The 20293-nt window shown below is 37.1% G+C and overlaps 1 long non-coding RNA gene across 2 annotated transcripts in view; it reads right to left on the bottom strand.

The window, feature by feature from the left end:
- The window catches only part of LOC112066187 (uncharacterized), a 46263-nt gene that overhangs the window by 11855 nt on the left and 14115 nt on the right, over positions 1 to 20293 (bottom strand). Inside the window, exons 2-5 of one of the 2 annotated variants that reach the window (XR_002892472.3) lie at positions 14426 to 14702; positions 12547 to 12648; positions 1820 to 2084; positions 975 to 1066 (exon numbers count right to left, since the gene is read on the bottom strand). This is a non-coding gene — a long non-coding RNA (uncharacterized lncRNA). The remainder of the gene's footprint in view (positions 1 to 974; positions 1067 to 1819; positions 2085 to 12546; positions 12649 to 14425; positions 14703 to 20293) is intronic. The other variant, XR_003681073.2, reaches the window with a different exon arrangement.

The following is a 20293-nucleotide window of genomic DNA, read 5'->3' as shown; positions in this document are numbered from 1 at the left end:
GCCGCTCCGCGGCATGTGGGATCCTCCCAGACCGGGGCGCGAACCCGGTTCCCCTGCATCGGCAGGCGGACGCGCAACCACTGCGCCACCAGGGAAGCCCTATACATTCTTATTATGGATAATAGGGAGGATCAGAAATATATGGAGAATAAAATAAATATCACCCATGGATATAAAAAGAAAACTCTAATTCATTCCATCTTACGTATTTTTTAAAATTATATATTAACTTTATAAAATATGGACATTTATACATTTTAAACTTAATATTTTCTGAAGTATTCTTTCATGAAATTAAATGCTTTTAGAGACTCATAATTCGTATTATCATTTAATATCTCTGATCATTTTTAAACTAAGACATTTCAAGTTTATTTAATCAGATATTTCCCCAAATCTCCCCTAATTAACATCTGGGGAAAGTGTTCTCCAGGAGAATGTTTGAGAAAGTTTAAATTATCTCTAAGTTATCCCCTTATTCAAAAATGGGTTATATCTATACTTTTGGCTTCTTTTTAATTAACTTATTTTGATAGTTTGTTTTTCTTTTGTTGCCATGTACACAGTGGTGTCCCACACTTCACTGCTGGACATCTCATCTGCTCCATTATGGGAACCAGGTTACTCAGGGCCCCTATATAAATCCTAACTGAAGCCAAACTAAGGGAGGCTGAAGGACTAGGGTCCATGTGGTAATCTATTCTGTTGGGCAAATAGCATTTTTTCCACAATAGCAAGACTGAGAATAACATGCCATTCAGTACCAAGATAAAACCAGGATTCCCAACTGAAGAAGTGCTACCAAAAAATGACCCTTCATATTCCTGCTTTCCAAGCCTTCACTCTCTGTCACATACATATCATTTAACTCTTTCAGATAACCGTTTACTCTTCCAAGTCACCATCTTACTCCACCCGGTCCCAACAATGGACAAACTCAAATGACAGTCATCACATTTCCCCAGCCCACTTACTTTTAGATCGTCTTTGCACCGCAATGAAAAAAACAACCACGGAAATGCAGACCACAGCTAAAATAATATTCAAAATTATCCATATATTATTTCTGTCATGAAGGAAAATATAGACATCAATTATGACAAGTGGCAATGTGTGTCAGTACATACTTAATTTCTCAAAAGAGCCAGATATCTAATTCATGCTGACCTTAAAGCATCTTACATTTTCTGTCTTTTTTTTTTTTTGATAACATTTAAATTCTTCTCTACTGTAGCCCCTGTCTACACTAGAGGGGATGGGTCAGTCCTAATCTGATCACTCCACACACACATGCCTCCACTATTTTTTTTTTTTTTTTTGCCTCCACCATTTTTAAATCGACCAGTAAAATAATACAAATAACTTCCCTGGTGTCTTACAGACAAAACAATCATTTCAATGATTTTAATATAATTCAACTATTTACTGTGCCATTGCATAAATATTATGAATAAAAGAAGTGCTTATGTAAGGATAAAGGAAAGCTTCAACTTCACTGTGCTTCCTGTCAATTTACTGTTAACAATTATTATATTCATTATTTAAAAATCATCTGGTAAGAAACCCAAGCTCAAGAAAGAATGCTGTGAAGTTTGAATTTCATATCACACCTCACTTAGCAAAGATATGCTAGCAACTCTAGTCCAAGTAGGAGACTTTGAATAGAATAATTCAATTTGGTATTGGAAGGTTGCCTAAAAAAGTACAGTTCAGGGACTCAAAATCATTTTCCTTGCTATTAGAAATTCAACAATACACAAGAAACACAGCTTTTAAAACACTACTCAAGGCAATGAGATGTAATAATATAGAAACTAACCTGACAACAGAAATAGTTATTTCCTTCTTCTCGTTGAGCCTGGGGTTGAGGACCAAAGAGGTCATGGTTACCAGGACTGAAGACTCAGTGGAGAACAGGCTGTTTCCACCTGCTCTGTTGTTTTCAGAGTGTGGCTTTAAATTCTGTCCTTAGGGATCTCCCCAGCTTGCCTCAGGCTCTGGGTACCAGCCTGCAGCCTGACACACCAGATGGACCACTCTGGCATCACTGTTCTTGATGAGAGGGTGTGGGTAATTTCCTAATCCTGTGAAATGTGAAGGGGACAAGGAGCTCAGTTAAGAGAGAAACAACCAAAAATTGTTTTGATCCTAGGTTTTAGTACATTTAACCAAACAGAATGATTGCTCATCTCTTGTGTAACTTAGGTAGTAAGAATATTCTGTGAACAATTTCCTCAGAATGAATGATTATCCTAAGAGATCAAAGGTAGCAGAAAAAGGGAAGAACAAGAAATCTTGAAGGAATGAGATATTAACAAATAGTCAAGAAAAGAAGGTAATAATGAGAAGTCGAGTGTTAGGATTTATAGTAATCTCAGAGGCTTGTTGAAGGACACAGTTCTGATTAAGTCATTACACTACCACAAATGTTCAACTGTCAAAACAGATTCACAGCAATCACATGCTGTACCTAGCACCAAACTTTACTATGATTAGTGATAGACACAAAAAGCAAGGACAGAGACAGCAACATCCACCTCTGAAATGGTCTAAAACCATCTGACATACTTCTTCAAAAAGTCATTTTTCCACCCTGGGATGTATTTTGGTTTTACATTAAGAGATGAGTGCTAACAATATGTGTAACACATGTGATTTAAAAGTTAGAGCCTGAGGAAGCCACTTTAGATTCTTAGCTTTTACACTCCATCAATCACACAGGTAGGGAACCTACATGACTGACTTTCACTCTCCAGTTGTGCCCTATAAACCATAAATTCCAGTTTTATGTACAATAAGCAATGTAGAAAGATCAAATATCCAGAGATGCTGTTAACTCCTCCTTTCCCAGTTATGAGTGGGTGAATCAATGCTGTAGCCTTCCTTTTTGGGGATGTGCATGAGTTGCAGTCCTGGGAGTGGCAGGAGATTGAACCTGCATGTGGAGGACGATTATCTACTCCCTAGACTCCCTATACATTGTGGACCCTGGCCTCTCTCAGGACTCCTGATGGAAGACATTGACAGATTTCTGAGCATCCGTGAGATGGGCCTTGAGCTCCAATGAAAGTGTCTCTGGCCCTCTACTCTCTTACCTTTCTCCTGGGCTCAGAATTATTCAAGTCAGCACTTCTTTTTATACAACTTCCAGGTCTCCATCTCTGACTCACACTGAGGCCTATAATGCTATACATATAATGCTAAGAAAAAAGCAAGGCTACAGGCAACAGGAGAGAGTGTGAAAAAAGGAATGAATACACTGGAGACACTAAACTGGTCCTTGGAATGCTCTTGGAAATGTAGTAGGGCTGCCCACTAGTCAGTGCCCAGTGGTTTGGGAGACTACAAGGTAATAGACATTTCTGGATCTCAACACAATTTTTAAAGCACACAACACACAGAAGCACCATTCATGGTTGATATATTTGGTGAAATCAGGGAACAATGCTGTATTCTGTGTCTGGAGTGATATTTTGGAAACTAATAAAAGCAACTGAGGGAAAACAAATTGACCACTATACTTAGCTACTATGAGAATACAGATGCTAGTACAAAATTTGAGCTTTAGACTGTAAACATGGAAATATTTGGAGGAGGTTGCTAGACTTTGATATGATTTTTTGGATTAGAGGTTCAGGGCATTGTTTGTTGTAAATGTCAAGATGATTGCTGCTGATATACCAAGGGTAGATTATCAGCAGCAGCATTTATTGTGCACTTACTATGTACTATGCAATGTACTAATTTCTTTGCATGCATTCTTATTTAAATTACATAATATCTCAATGAAGTAGGTAGTAGAGTTGACCCTTGAACAACACAGGTTTGAACTGTGTGGGTCCACCTACATGCAGATTTTTTCCAATGATTTTTGTATTTTCATTTTACAGATCTTCATACTAAGTGTGGGGAAAAGTATATTCGATTAGAGATCATAATATGTGAAATCAAGAGAACTAGGGTTTGAGTTCTGATTCTGTTCAAACTGGTTCAGCTTCCTGCCCTTGGGTGAGTCATTTATCAATTCCTTTGAGAGATAGCAGTACCCAATTTTCAAGGGCAGTGTTGGGGAGTGAGGGGTTGGTGCCTCAACCCTCACGTTATTCAAGGGTCAGCTGTATTTTTCTCACATTTGTTTAAATAATGGAAAAATGTTAAAGGTCAAGTAACTTGCATAAAAGTGTATTTCTAAAAAATAGTAGAGCATGAACTTCTTCCCAATTTTTTTTTCACTCTTTGTTACAAAATAAGGAATTAATATTATCTTCTCAGAGGTGACATCGTGTGAGTTTATTTGTGCTCCATCAGTAAGGTATAAAATCTCACCTTGAAATGATAAATGACATAATCTTAGAGGATTTAATCCCTGGAACTATACATTTTAGGCCAGTGTCCAGTTGTTCAACCCTACTAAAATCCTCTGTGCTGACAGGAAAGAGATGATGTGTTACTTCCTCCTACATTGTCTCAGGCCTTCTGCAGTGTTGTTGGGATAACATTTATTGATTGCAATTGTCAGTTAATAAAATTTAAGAAATGTACCAGTAAGTCACTTTGATATAAATATCTGATACTGAATTTATGAAAATATTTGTGGAGAGATTAAATTATAGACATCTGAGAATAGTAAACTTGAGACAGAGAGATGAATATAACATTTCACTGGTCTGATACAATGAGTTTATGGGGTTCTTACCATGATTCAAGGGGAGGAGGGATGTGCTACAAGAAAACTGCATAGAATGGAGATATACTGCACAAAATCACCAGGAGGAGATGGAATTCCATTTTCTCTTGCCAGTTCTCCTTGTATGTGAGCAGAGTGGTCATGTGAGAAATGACAGGTCTTATCCTAGAACTCAGCCACACAGACTCCTATCCCAGAGACTCACCTGCCACATACACTTAAAGTAGCATTACTGTGACAGGACAAACGCTCAAAGCTGCATCTGTACTGCTCTTCATCAGAAGGGTGTATCTTGCAGCCTCAGACCAACACTCCCCGTGGTGTTCCCTGATGATCAGACATTTAAAAAAACTGTCTTAGTTAAGGGGTGATCTTGAGTCCATTCACTCCATGTATTGGGCATCCACTTGCGGGGAGGGTCTGAGGTGACAGGGGAGCACAGCCTTCTGCCCCATCAAGGCAATGATTGGCTTGTTGGCTCCAGCACTGAGAACTTCCCTGGGAAAAAGGAGCTTTGCAAAAAACCACAAACAAACAAAAACTGTCTAAGTGAATCCAAACTGAGCCAAATAAAGGAGGAGTCAGAACTCTCGGAACTTTTTGGACTCATTATAATTGGCAAGGATATCACTTGCTATTTCCAGAAAACTGCCCCCTGTTACCATTTTTCAAGCTCCTTTTGTATTAGCTAGAGCTTAGAAAACCTTTCTGGATTTTGAATCCACACCTACATAACTCCAAACATTCAGTCAGACTGGAGTGAACCCTAGTTATAACTACAATAAACACTAAAGTTTCAGAACCATATTTCTAGATGATAATCAAAATTTGACAATAATTTAAAAACAGAAATTACTCTGTATTATGATTCATTTAGCTCTTATCTATGAAAAAGATATTTTACTGATGGAGTCATGATACTTAGCTTAAGAAAAACCCACATATTCTGGAGTTCTACTTTCAGAATCCCAAAGAACTTATCTTACTCTTGAGACACTTGCAGCTTAAGAATTTATCTGGACTTTCTCTACAGACTTTGCAATTTGAATCAGATGCCAAACTAATTCTCTTATAATCCCCTTCTCTGATAGTATGGGCATCAATGTCTCAAGAGCCACCCTCTCAGGCCAACAAAAGCAGGTCTGATTCATGGAGCTTTCTAGTCAACAAAGAGGGCAGGTACCATGAACACAAATAAGTAATTATACAGGTGAATTAACCTGCCATAATTAGTGGGTGATTCAGTCCTTTCACAGTTGCTGCTGGTTTATTATAGAATCCATCTCTGTCCTCCCAATATCAACAGATGCTCACAGACTCTTAAATCACTGTCTCTGAGCTCTCAGACCACCCTTTCTCCCAAGTGCTGCCTCTTTAGCTATATGGAATCCCAGGTCAAGCTCTCTGCTCTGACAAAATATATGTTAAATCACACTTAATAACCTGAAGAGCCTCAGCTACCAAAATCTCCATGTTCTCATGCTCAGATGCAAGAGACTTTATTTATTCAAATTATTTGGCAAATTATTATTTATTGGGCACACAAGTATAGACTAAAGTTTGTGTCCCCTCAAAATTCTCATGTTGAAAACTAGCCCCTAATATGATGGTATTTAGAGGTGGGGCTGTTGGGAGATGACTAGTCATAAGGGTGGTGTCCTCATGAATGTAATTAGTGCCCTTATAAAAGATACCCCAGAGAGCTCCTTCACCTTTTCTGCCTTGTGAGGACACAGTAAGAAGACCACCATCTGTGAAACAAGAAGAAGGCTCTCACCAGAGATTGAATCTGCCAGTGTGTTGATCCTGGACTTCCCAACCTCTAGAACTGTGAGGATAAATTTGTTTTTAAGTCAGTCAGTCTATGGTATTTTTGTTATAGCAGCCCAAACGGACTAAGACCTCTACTATGTGGCAATCATGTTCCAAGCCTTAGGGACAGAGCGTGCATTGCCACGAACAGTAAGGAGGTCAGTGTGGCTGGAGCACTGGGAGCAAATGTGGTTAATCATGGCTGTATTCCTGTTTCTTTCCCTTCAAATAATGCAAGTCACTGTTACTATTCCTTCAAGTACAGCTGAAGTGTGACTGCAACACACTCTCTGTCCTCTTGCCTGGACTCCTGTACAATTTAAGTGTTTTCACTAGAAGTCTGTGGACTCACTATAACAGATTTTCCCTTTCAAAAGTGAGACTTGATGCCAACTCAAGGACTTTTAAAATTAAGTTCCCTCTGTCTGTACCACTCTTCTCCATGCAGGGCTCACTCCTTCACAATCTTCAATATCTGAAAGTCATTATAGCAAATATTTTTATAATGAAAGTCCAGATAACAAGAGATCCCTATATTTGTGGTGTGCGCCCCCAGTGGAATACATATGCACTTATACCCCCAGGATAGCGAACATACTGCCAGTTTGAAACACTTATCTTAGTCCCTTTTATTTGCCAGACATTTTTCCTGTCTTTTACAGATTTTTCTGCTAATGCTATGAGAAAGGTGAGTACTATCATCCTCACTTATAGTTGACAAAACTGAGACAGAGGGAGGCTAACAGATTTGCTTAGTGTCTTCTTGGCAAAGAGTGGAAGAACAAGAATTCTGACCCTAGCTCTTAGCCTAAAGATTTAACTAAATCGATAACTTGTATAGGAAAAACAACCAAACCAAACCAACCAACCAAGCCAAACCAACAAACAAAAGCACCTAGAATTCTAATATTTCATCACCGTTAAATGAAAATAACTGATTCTGGGGTTATTGAGTAGAGACAATGTGGCTTCCATCATGAGTTGGGTGGAGCCAACCATGTCACTATCACTCACTTACCCTGCCTACTCCTGGATGCCACTTCAGAATATTGTGTCATTTTCATCCTAAGTGGTAGAACTTCCATCTAACACACACACACACACACACACACACACTCACACACACACACACGTGGTAAACACTTATTTTGCATAGATAGAAGAAAGAAGTTGAACAAACTCAATATCTTTCTCTTCTGCTGAGCTTGGATTTTCTTGGATATAGATAAATAATGCTTAAATAATATTCCAAAAATGTTCAGAGATTTGGAGATGGAATGGAGCAACTCTGTTGCTGTTTGCTTTTTATCTCTAAGCTGAGAGACACCAGCAAAGGGTGTAAGTGTAAACAATATGGAGAGGGACTGTTTGGTTCCTCTCAGCCCATCAGATGCTTTTCCACACTCTAAAGGCACATATTAGACAACGTTTCACCTTCTACCCAGTACTAAAACCAGGCCTTCAAATGGATATGGAGGTCCAACCAATGATTCAAATGTAATGTGAAAAATGTATTTAAATACAAATAATGCACATTCATTGTAGAAAAAAGGGAAATAAAAACAAGAATAAAGAAAGCAAAATAATAAATAAAGGGAATTTAGAAACAAAGTGAGAGAGATGAAATATTGCAGCCGGAGGAATATGATACAAGCAAATGCCCAGAAGTGGTTATGTGTAGATGTTTTGAGGTCAGGGCACAAAACAACTGGGGAGTGTTGTAGGACACTTGCATCACAAAGGTAATTAGATGTGTGAGTTGACAGAGAGCACTGAGTGTCAATAACAAAAGTTTTCAATTTACCATGAAGTCCTTAGGGAAATACTTTTTGAAGAAGGATTATTTGCACAAACTTGTCAGTGACTTCATTTTGTAGGTTTAATGAAACCATATGTTCACATTTCCACTTTGGTTATCTAATTAATTCACCAAGTCAGTAATGCAATAATGCAATAATGTAACAGAAAATTCATTACAAGTAGACTGTAAGGAATTGAGAAATTATAAAAACAAACAAAAACAAACAAAAAAATGTGTCCACGAGCAGCTGTCCCTCCCTGTTTCCTCAAGTTTCAGTATTGCTTAAATAATGCCTTATCTGAAGCAAGTGAGGCAATAAAGTAATAATAATACTTTACAGAGTTTGTAATGAAAGGACAAGACACTTCATTAGCTGGAACCTGGTCTAAATTTTTGTCTTAGAGTGAAACCTCATTAAAATATTTTATAATTGACTGTGCTTCAGTGGAGAAAGTACTTGGATTTCTATAGTAAATGACTTCATTTTAGTAGCTTGAAACATCATCCACTGGAAATCAAAATTAAAGTTTCCTAATTTATAAACTACTTTACAAATTATTCATAGAGGTTATCTACCTAAATACACATTGCTCATTTGGTACTAACTCCCCTGCCCACTACCAGATTCTCTGAGAAGATAAAGAACAAAAGCTAGACAAGGGAATACTCTTGGGAAGACCACCCCAGAGCCAAACAACCACCAGGCAGCTGCAAAGTTGTTGCTGGGTGTGACATGCTGGGAATGATCCATGCAGGCAGCCTGAGGGTTAGACAAATGAGAGGTAGAGAGTGAGATGGAGATGGCAGGATGGCATGGATAAGAGAAAATAATTGTTTCAACATTGAAAAATTGGTGTCTCCAAGAAGTTTTGTGATACAAATAACAGAAGAGGGATGCTGATTTTAATAAAGCTGTGGTGGTATCCATACTTACACTATTTTAAATATTTTCAAAATAGATGATTAAAGTCATGACTATGTGAGATATGGCTTACCAGCAACAATAGGGATTTGTATCTGTGTCTATATAAAGTGTTCCAAAACACAATTTTACTTTCTGAATATCTTTTCTATGCCAAATACCACAGGCTTTTCAAATAACTATGAAAAATTTACACTGTTTTCATTCCCCTCTCAGTGTGAATGGTAGGAAATGCAGTTTTGTTTTGCTTGAGTGAATTTTTATCAAACTATAAGCAACACTAAGAGACCGCAAGATCCAGTAGTCAGCCAAGGAAGCTCCAGTTAGCCTGGGTTACGATATACATCAGTGTGACTTTCTGGTTGTCCAAGGCTGAAATCAGTTGCAGTTGCAGGGTGGTCAGTGAAAGAAGATCTATTCCACTGTCTAGGATCTTAAGGGAGAAATATAAGAGATTGGAGGAAGGTGTAATTAAAACTATAAATATGGGTCCACTCTGTCACATTATAGACTAGATCCTCTCCATAGTGACAGGACTGTCTGAAGGAAAGGAGGGAATGCTGAGAAAGAACTTCAAACGAATTGTTCTTGAGGCTCAGTGAATAGCAAACCACGGTCAACAAGTATCTATATCCCTTCCTTCCCAGTGACCTGAGTCCAAACAAAAATTCAACAGACTTTCTTGGGACCCTCACCTCCCAGTAGCGACAACCATCAGAAAACATCTCTTCACCCAATGTACATATCAGAGTTTCAAAGTGTTTCCTGTTCTCTGAAGGATGATGCTTTTTGAAACTGGAGAAAACCAGTTTCCTATAATTAAGTATAACAAAGTAGGGATCCAAAGTCACCACATTTTGAAAAGGAAGGTCATTTAATGTACTTTTACTTCCATCCATGAAAAGGTAACAGCTACACAAAAAGTTCTCTCATCATAAATGAGTAAACTGAATAAAATTTATGAGACAGCTATTTTCAGACAATGGACAACAGGTAATACAGGACTGGGATCTCTGAGGAAGGGAAACATAAACTGAGCCCTAAAATCACCCCAGCTTTCTATCTCCTCGCCATCCATTATATTTATGCAAATGAAAACACCATAATCTTACACTCAGGGATCAGCACCAAGGTTGACACCTTAGTATATGTCTTGGTGGATCTTTTTTTACACATGTATGTATACCTGTAAGTGTTGGTTTTTAACCAAAGTGAGAACATAGTGTCTCTGCTGTTTTGTAACTTGCATCCTAGTCGATAATATCACCTCTGTGTTTCAGTAATTTTAAAAATTTCTCTCGTGATCTTGAAATGTCCTTACACTTATGTCCCTTCCTATTCCAGGATCATACTTTAATCATACTCTTAATCTAGCATAGTCCCTTTCTTCTGTTTCTGACTTATTGAACAGATTGGGCCACTTTTCTTATATTGATACCTGGTGATTTCCAGGCACCTGCACAAAAAGTGGGAATCAATAGATACCCTGCCATTCTTACTGAATTGAGTCCAAAACTCTTTAAAGGAATAAAACAAAATCTGTCACTCAATAATGTAAAAATCACACATCCAGCATCCAATTAAATTAAGTAGACATGGGAAGGAGTAGGAAAATGTGACTGGTAACCAGGAGAGACAAACAAAGAAGAAAAAGCAATGATGGAATGAGTAGAAAAGGACTTTACACATATGTTCAAGCATTTAAAAAATAAACATAATGAGATAAATGGGCAGTATAAAGAAGAATGAAATGGAACGTCTAGAAGCAGAAAACACAATATCTGAAATTATGTCACTGAATGGAACTAAAAGCATATCTAACTCTAAGGAGGAAAAAAATCAGTGAAATTTAGGTGTAATAACAGAAATTAGGCAAAATAAAAAACAGATTTTAAAACAAATTTACAAAATGACCAGAGTCTCAGGACCTGTGGGATATATCAAGTAGTCTAACATACATGTAACTGGAGTCTCAGGAGAGGACAAGCAAGAAAAAATAATTGTTGAAAATATTTAAAACAAGTTGAAAACCATAATAAAATTCTATACAAGAGATAAAAAGAAATTCTAAAGCATCCAAAGGAAAAAGAGAAATTACATAGAGAAGAAGTAAGATAAGAATCAGTGCAAACTTATGGTCACAAACAATGAAGGTCAATAGAGAGACAGTTTTAAAGGGTTAAAATGGAAAAATTTCTACCTAAAATTCTATACCCAGCAAAAAAGGTTGCAAAACACTTATATTCACTTCCAAATTAGTTCTTTCAAGTCCAAACATTTTTAGGATCCAACTGAAAATGTGTACGACCATGCTGAAGTAATTATTTTTTTATATTCAACATTGGCCATAGTACACACAAACATTTTTGCTCCTCTAATTCTATGAATATAAAAACATTTAAAAAAGTGGGTTTTTTGACTGTTGAATCTCTTTTTTGGTGGAATATTGTAGCTTGTTAGAATGAAAATATGAGTTTTGTATGTACTACAACTGAAATATTCTCCATAGGTTTCTTAATTTAGTAAGAATATAGTTTTCACTATGACACCAATATTTTTATTTATATCACCATCATAAAGCATACAGTTGACCCTTGAACAACATGGGTTTGAACTGTGCTGGTCCACTTATACAACGATGTTTTTTCAATAAAAATATTGGAAAATTTTTTGGAGATTTGTGACAATTTGAAAAAACTTGCAGATGAACTGCATAGCCTAGAAATATTGAAAAAAAAATAAGAAAAAGGTATGTCATGAATGCACAAAATATATGTAGATATACAGATAACAGTAAACTATTTCTAATTAAGTTTTGGGGGAGTCAAAAGTTATACATGGATTTTCCACTGTGGGGGGGCGGTCAGCGCCCCTAAACACTGCATTGCTCAACAGTCAATTGTAATTTTATAGTCAGTGTTAAAGTTTTGAGCTGAATTTATACTTTCAATTATGTAACTTGTCTCATAAATGTTACAATTATGTAACATTTCTCAACAAAATGAAATTCCAAAATACTTCTTTTTACTGTGTCAATCGAATAAAAGAAACAAATTGTTATTAGAATTAACTAATTTTCTGGTTGATACAATAATGACACTGGCTTCATTCAAACTTTTGGCAAAGTTTTTCCAGTGAAACAACACAGTAGCACTAGAATGGTGCTCAAGAAAACTTGAAGGAAAAAATTAGACAAACTATTTTAGAAGAACAGTGACTAGACTACATAAAAGGACATGTGTCACAAAGTGACATGTAAACCCCCTTCTGCTGCCTAATGTGTGAATTTATCATCTTTGGCTAGAGTCTTTTTAGAATACTTACTTTTTAAAAAAATGCTGATGCTTCTTCAGCTAATTTGTGTCTTCTCATTTTCATGGGGTCAGTGATATTGCTACTATTCTTAAGGTAGGTGGAAAACATTTCCTGTAAGGAGCACATACACCATCAATTCTCTTTAAAAGGAACACAATTTAATTATACAATATTTTATTAAACGTAAGTTTTTCAGGTTCTTTGGATCATTGTTGCCAAAAAGGTTCATTGACAAATGGGAAAATGTTTAAACCATTAAATAGCTGAAGATTTATAACATATATTTCATGACAAAATGATCCTAGCTAGTGTTCCGGCTACTCTTTTTTTTTTTTTTTTTTTTTTTGTGGTATGCGGGCCTCCCCCTGCTGCGGCCTCTCCCGTTGCGGAGCACAGGCTCCGGAGCGCAGGCCCAGCGGCCACGGCTCACGGGCCCATCCGCTCCGCGGCACGTGGGATCTTCCCGGACCGGGGCGCGAACCCGGTTCCCCTGCATGGGCAGGCGGACGCGCAACCACTGCGCCACCAGGGAAGCCCCCCGGCTACTCTTTATAACACTGCACACAGTAGGACCACTCATCCTCTATTTCCCACACACATCTCATTGCAATTTACATGTAATTGCCTGCTGGTAGTCAAAAGCTGAGGGAATACAGCTCATACAAAGGCCCAGTCACTTGCTTCAATCTGAAACCACTTTGCAAGGCCATTCTAGCTCCAGAGCTCCCTGTGGGATCAAAGTCTCTCTCAACACTGCCTCTTAGTTCAACTTGAGCTTTCCCTACTACCTCCCTAATAAAACTCCTGCGCTCAAATGTTCATCTCTGAATCTGCTTCCCAGAGATCTTGAACTGAGACCCAAGAGTCTTTCTGTGATCCAGCATGATGCATTTCTTAAAGGCTAAAGAAGAAACTGCAGGTGAAGGCTTGCCTGAGAGCTGAGAAGATAATCTGGGTGAGGGTGTCCCTGTGGAAGCAGCCATGCAGGATCCTGAGGGCCAAAGAGAAGCTTGGGCCAGTCAGTGCTGCCATGAGCACAAGAAGGCATAGGTTGGGGGAGCTCTGAGACCTGTGTAACATAGAGCAGGAAAGATCTGCTGGGAGTTGGAAGGAGTAACATGTTTTCCACTCAGACTTATAAATTCAGTTTGCTGACTGCTATACAAAGGATCTAGCAATCTCTTATGTGGAGAGGGAGAAGAATGCAGAGAGGTAATAATATAAGCTTACAGAAGGAAAGTAAGAGCAATATTATCCAAAGGATGTCATTTTCGGTTGTAAAGCTTTAAAGCAAGGCTGATTTTCTTTTCTTTTTTTTATTAATTAATTTTTATTGGGGGTATAGTTGCTTTACAATGTTGTGTTAGCTTCTACTGCACAGCAAAATGAATCAGCCATACATATACATATATCCCCTCCCTTTTGGATTTCCCTCCCATCGTCACCACAGTGCATTAAGTAGAGTTCCCTGTGCTATACAGTATGTTTCCATTAGTTGTCTATTAAGGGTGATTTTCTTTAAGCCATGTGATGCTACAGTTAGAGATGCTACAGTTAGCATAAGAATGAGTCCTGTGTTCTAAGAAGATATACCTGTCAGAGAAGAGGTATTTAGCTTGTGATCTTTATCATTCAGAAAAGGTCCTCTCCCTTGCAGCTATCACAGAGATTGTATTAAGGCACATCAGGCTTAATCAAGACACATCCCCACCCACAGATAAGGAACTTTCACAGGATCTACAAAGAGAAAGTTCTGAATTGCTCTGAACAGTGATCTCTGTGTGTTTCAATTATCTGTTACTATGTAACAAATCACCCTCAAATTAGTGGCTTCAATCAGCAACAACTAGCATCATGGCTCATGAGTCTGTGGATTTGCTGAGCTCACCTGGGTAGTTCTTCCTTACACGGGTTGAGCTGTGGCTGCAGTCATCTGGAGGCTCAACAGGTCTGGAATGTCCAAGATGGTTCACTGGAGGCACAACCGATTCGTAATGTCCAAGACAGTGGCAGTTGGTGCTGCCTGGAGGCTGGGATTTCATGTGGGGCTGTCACTCAAAGCACTTAGATCCTCCTTCATGTGACATCTTCAAGTGGCTCACTTAGGCTTCCTTAAGAGTCTGGTAGTCTCAGGATAATCAGACTTCTTCTATGGTGGCTGAACCCTAAGAGTACAAAATTGGAAGTAGTCACGTCCTTTTAAGTCTTAGGCCAGGGGTAACATAATAGCACTTGTGTCACATTCTATTCTATTAAAGCAAGCCACGGGGCCAGATCAGATTCAAGAGGAGCAGACTGAACGAGGAGACCACTGGAAGGAGTCATTCATTACTGGTCACTGATGTAGAGATTACCACAGCTTCCCAATCTTTCTATTTTGAAACAGGAGTGTTCACAGTGGTTATCCTGTCCCTCTTCCTTCATTGAAGGATAGGTGTGTGTGAGTTTAGTCTCTGGATTAAAAGAGGCACATCTGAAACTTATACAGAAACTATCATGAGACTCTGACTCTGAGACTAAGCCAAATGATAGGCATTTTGGCTGCCTCCCTTAGGAAGAGTGGGAGAATAGTTTGCACATTAAAGAAGGAAGGTGAATATTTATCAAAGTAATATTATATTTAAGATAATATTAGATAATCTAATGTCTATTATAATATTAATATAGTATAACATTATAAAATTATCTATCATATAATACAAAATATATTCATATAAGATGTATAATATAAATATATACTACACATTATCATATATATTAATATATCTAATATTACAGAATATTTTAGAGATAATATTCTTAAAATTGTTGTTTGAATTCTGAAGAAAATTTTTAAGATATACTTTGTGAAGGAGGCTGAGCCTGCGCCTGACAAGCAGTCAGTACTCAATTAATATTAATGTCTATTCCTGACCTTGGTCATCTCTTATCTCTTTTACATTATTAGTCCCTGTGAAACACAGTAAAGAACAAAGACAGCTCTGCTAAGCAACTCTCCATTCTGAATTTATCCCCAGGCAAACGATCTCTTTAAGGAGAGTCAGAATTTGAGTTCACATATTTGATAAAAATAGAAATAGCTAAAACTCATCAATTAGTTTCTGACATTTTTCGTTAAATAAGCAGAACACACAGATATTATAGGAAATCCAAATAAAATTATTCTCAATTATTTTCCTTTAATACCCAAGACAGAATTAGCTAATAGGTTTTGAAAAGGTCTAAACGAATAAATACAAAACTCTTATATAAATATTTACATAAAACCCTATCTGTAGTGGGGGAGGCAGTGAGTGAATTCTGCCACAGAGTTGCCAAGATTGAATATAATGAATTAGTTACTGCTTCTAAACACAATCCAAATGCCTGGGTATTAACAAATATACTGTTTGTGGGAGGAGGTTTAATCAAAGTTGGTAAATAGGAGTGAGGGTGCAATGGACAACACATTCTTAATTGAGAAAGTTAACAAATACTTTTCCATGAGGTAACTGCTGCTGGGAGATATGTAAAAATTCAGAAGCACCAATAAGGAGATGTCTCAAATAACTCTCCAATTAATAAGCTTTGCTCAAAACTATAAACTGGGGCAATTTCTCAAAATGACCACATGGGATGGGCAAGTGAATGTCTTTAGCGGTAAAAGACAGTAACTCAGGAATGATAGCTTTATAAAGGATCCTGGCATGTGAATTCCTCTTGGGTACCCTAATAAAACCTGTGGGGAAACATTAGAGAAATAACACTTTTTTATGTTTTCAAAGTGGACAGCATATGCAGAAAACGAAGCAAGGCAAGATGAAAATCTCTCACTCCATTCTTTCACCTTTTTTCCCCACATATGAATTCCTTGGATTAAATCTAACTACAAACTTCCACAGTAAAACCTTAGAAATTGTGACACAAACTAATATTAACTGTTACCTCCTAGCTCAAAAACTTTCAATGGCGTGACACTGCTTTCATGATAAACTCCAAGTCTCCATCTCCTTTCCAAGACTATTCCAGCCTTTCATAAGTTCCATGCAGTACATACCATCTCACAATGACATCTTTGCTCCTCCTTGAATTGTCTTCTAATTTTTTCTCTCCCAAATCCTAGCCTATCCTTAATAATTTATTTCCTAAACAGCAATTAAATGCAGATTCTTTCTTGAATACTTTGGTGAGTTCAACATGCCACACATGTAAACATACACACACATGCGCACGTGTACACACGAGAGAGAATATTTTAATAATTTTTTATTGAGGTAATAGTGACTTATAACATTATATAAGTTTCATGTGCACAACATCATATTTCTACTTCTGTATACACCACAGCACGCTCACCACCAAAAATTTAGTTTTTCTCTATCAGCATATAGTTGATCCCCTTTACCCACTTAGCCCTCTTGCCCTCCCTTCAGCCCCTTCTCCATTCTCTGTATCTATATGTTTGGTTTGGTTTGTTCATTTATTTTATTTTATTATTTTATTTTATTGTTCATTTTTTATACTGCAATATGAGTGAAATCATGGTATCTGTCTTTCTCCGTCTGACTTATTTCACTTAGCATAATACCCTTAAGGTCCATCCATGCTGTTGCAAATGACAAGATTTTCTATTTTGTTATAGCTGAGTAGTATTACATTGTATATATATATATACATCTTTATCCATTCATCTGTTGATGGGCACTTAGGTTGTTTCCATATCTTAGCTATTGTAAATAATGCTGCAATGAACAAACGGGTGCATATATCTTTTCAAATTAGTGTTTTCATATTCTTTGTATAAATACCCAGAAGTAGGATAGCCAGATCATATGGTAATTCTATTCTTAATTTTCTGTGGAATCTCCATACTGTTTTCTATAGTGGCTGCACCAGTTTATATTCCAAGCAATAGTATAAAAGGGTGCCCTTGTCTCCACATCCTCACCAACACTTAACTATTTCTTGCCTTATTGATAACAGCCATTATAACAGGCTTGAGGTGATATCTCATTATGGTTCGATTTGTATTTCTCTAATAACTAGTGATGTTAAACATCTTCTCATGTGCCTGTTGGCCATATGTATGTCTTTGGAAAAATGTCTATTCAGCTCTTCTGCCCATTTTTTATAGGGTTGTTTGTTTTTTTATTTTTTAACATCTTTGTTGGAATATAATTGCTTTACAATGGTGTGTTAGTTTCTGCTGTATAACAAAGTGAATCAGCTATACGTATACATATATCTCCATATTCCCTCCCTCTTGCATCTCCCTCCCACCCTCCCTATTCAACCCCTCTAGGTGGTCACAAAGCACTGAGCTGATCTCCCTGTGCTATGAGGCTGCTTCCCACTAGCTATCTATTTTACATTTGGTAGTATATATATGTCCATGACACTCTTTCTCACTTCATCCCAGCTTACCCTTCCCCCTCCCTGTGTCATACAGAGTGAAGTAAGTCAGAAAGAGAAAAACAAATACCGTATGCTAACACATATATATGGAATCTAAAAAAAAAAAAAAATGGTTCTGAAGAACCTAGGGGCAGGACAGGAATAAAGATGCAAACATAGAGAATGGAATTTTTTGTTGAGTTTTAAGACTTCTTTATATATTTTGGATATTAACCTCTTACTGGATGTGTATGATTTGCAAATATCTTCTCCCATTTGAAAGGCTGTCTTTTTGTTTTGTTGATGGTTTCCTTTGTTGGTTTGATGTGTTCTCACTTGTTTATTTTTGCTTTTGTTTCCCCTGCCTGAGAAAACATATTTAGAAAGATGTTGCTAAGACCAATGTCAAAGAGCATACTGCCTATGTTTTCTTCTAGGAGTTTTATGGTTTCAGGTCTTACCTCTAAGTCTTTAATCCATTTTGAGTTGATTTTTTTGTATGCTGTGAGATAGTGGCCTAGTTTCATTCTTTTTCATGTGGCTGTCTAGTTTTCCTAACACCATTAATTGAAGAGACTATCCTATCTCCATTGTATGTTCTTTGCTCCTTTGTCATAAATTAATTGTACATATGTACATGGGTTTATTTATGGACCCTCAACTCTGTTCTACTGATCTATGTATCTGTTTTTCTGCTAATACCATATGTTTTGATTACTATAGCTTTGTAATACAGTTTGAAATCAGAGAGTGTGCCATCTCCAGCTTTTTCCTTCTCAGGATTGCTCTATTTGGAGTCTTTTGCAGCTCTCTATATATTTTAGAATTTTTTGTTCTATTTCTGTGAAAAAAGGTCCTTAGGATTTTGAAATGGGTTGTATTGAATCTGTAGATTGCTTTAGGTAATATGGACATTTTAAGAGTGTCAATTCTTCCAGTCTGTTAGCACAGAATATCTTTCTATTTATTTGTGTCTTCTTCAATTTATTTCAACAATGTCATAGTTTTCAGTGTACACATCTTTTATCTCCTTTGTTAGATTTATTCCTAGGTATTTTATAATTTTTGATGCTATTCTAAATGGTATTATTTTCTTAATTTCTCTTTGTGATGGTTTGTTGTTAGCATAAGGAAATGCAACAGGTGTCTGTATACTAGTTTTGTATCCTACAACTTTAATGAATTCATTTAGTAGTTCTAAAAGTTTTTTGGTGGCTTCTTTAGAAATTTTTATGTATGTATATGCTATCATGTCATCTGTAAACAGTGACAGTTTTACTTTTTTCTTTCCAGTTTGGATTCCTTTTATTTCTTTTGCTTGGCTGAATGTTATGGTTAGGACTCCAATACTATGTTGAATAAAAGTGGGGAGAGCGGGCATCCTTGTCTTGTTCCTGATCTTAGAGGAAATGCTTTCAGCTTTTTACCATTGAATATAATGTTAGCTGTGTGCTTGTAATATATGGCCTTTATTATGCTGAGGTGTGTTCCCTCTATACCCAATTTCTGGAGAGTTTTTATCATAACTGGATGTTGAATGTTGTCAGAAGTTTTTCTGCATCTATTGAGATGATCATATGATTTTTATTCTTTAATTTGTTAATTTGGTGTATCACATTGGTTGATTTGTGGATAGTGAATCATCATTGCATCCCTGGGATAAATCCCATCTAATCATGGTGTATGATCCTTTTAATGCATTGCTGAATTCAGTTTGCTAATATTTTGTTGAGGATTTTTGCATCTATCAAACTGCACCCTATCAAACTACAACTGGCATTTTTCACAGAACTAGAACAAAAAATTTCACAATTTGTATGGAAACACTAAAGACGCCGAAGAGCCAAAGCAATCTTGAGAACGAAAAATGGAGCTGCAGGAATCAGGCTCCCTGACTTCAGACTATACTACAAAGTTACAGTAATCAAGAGAGTATGGTACTGACACAAAAACAGAAATATAGATCAATGGAACAGGATAGAAAGCCCATAGATAAATCCACGCACATACAGTCACCTTATCTTTGATAAAGGAGGCAAGAATATACAGTGGAGAAAAGACACCTTCTTCAATAAGTGGTGCTGGGAAAACTGGACAGCTACATGTAAAAGTATGAAATTAGAACACTCCCTAACACCATACACAAAAATATACTCAAAATGGATTAAAGACCTAAATGTAAGGCCAGACACTATAAAACTCTTAGAGGAAAACATAGGCAGCACACTCTATGACATCAATCACAGCAAGATCCTTTTTGATCCACCTCCTAGAGAAATGGAAATAAAAACAAAAATAAACAAATGGGACCTAATGAAACTTAAAAGCTTTTGCAGAGCAAAGGAAACCATAAACAAGACCAAAAGACAACCCTCAGAATGGG

This window comes from Physeter macrocephalus, chromosome 8 (assembly GCF_002837175.3).
Source record: "Physeter macrocephalus isolate SW-GA chromosome 8, ASM283717v5, whole genome shotgun sequence".
Classification (NCBI taxonomy): Eukaryota; Metazoa; Chordata; class Mammalia; order Artiodactyla; family Physeteridae; genus Physeter; species Physeter macrocephalus.
Note: the sequence above shows the minus strand (reverse complement) of the source record. Positions and strands in the feature narration are given on the sequence as shown.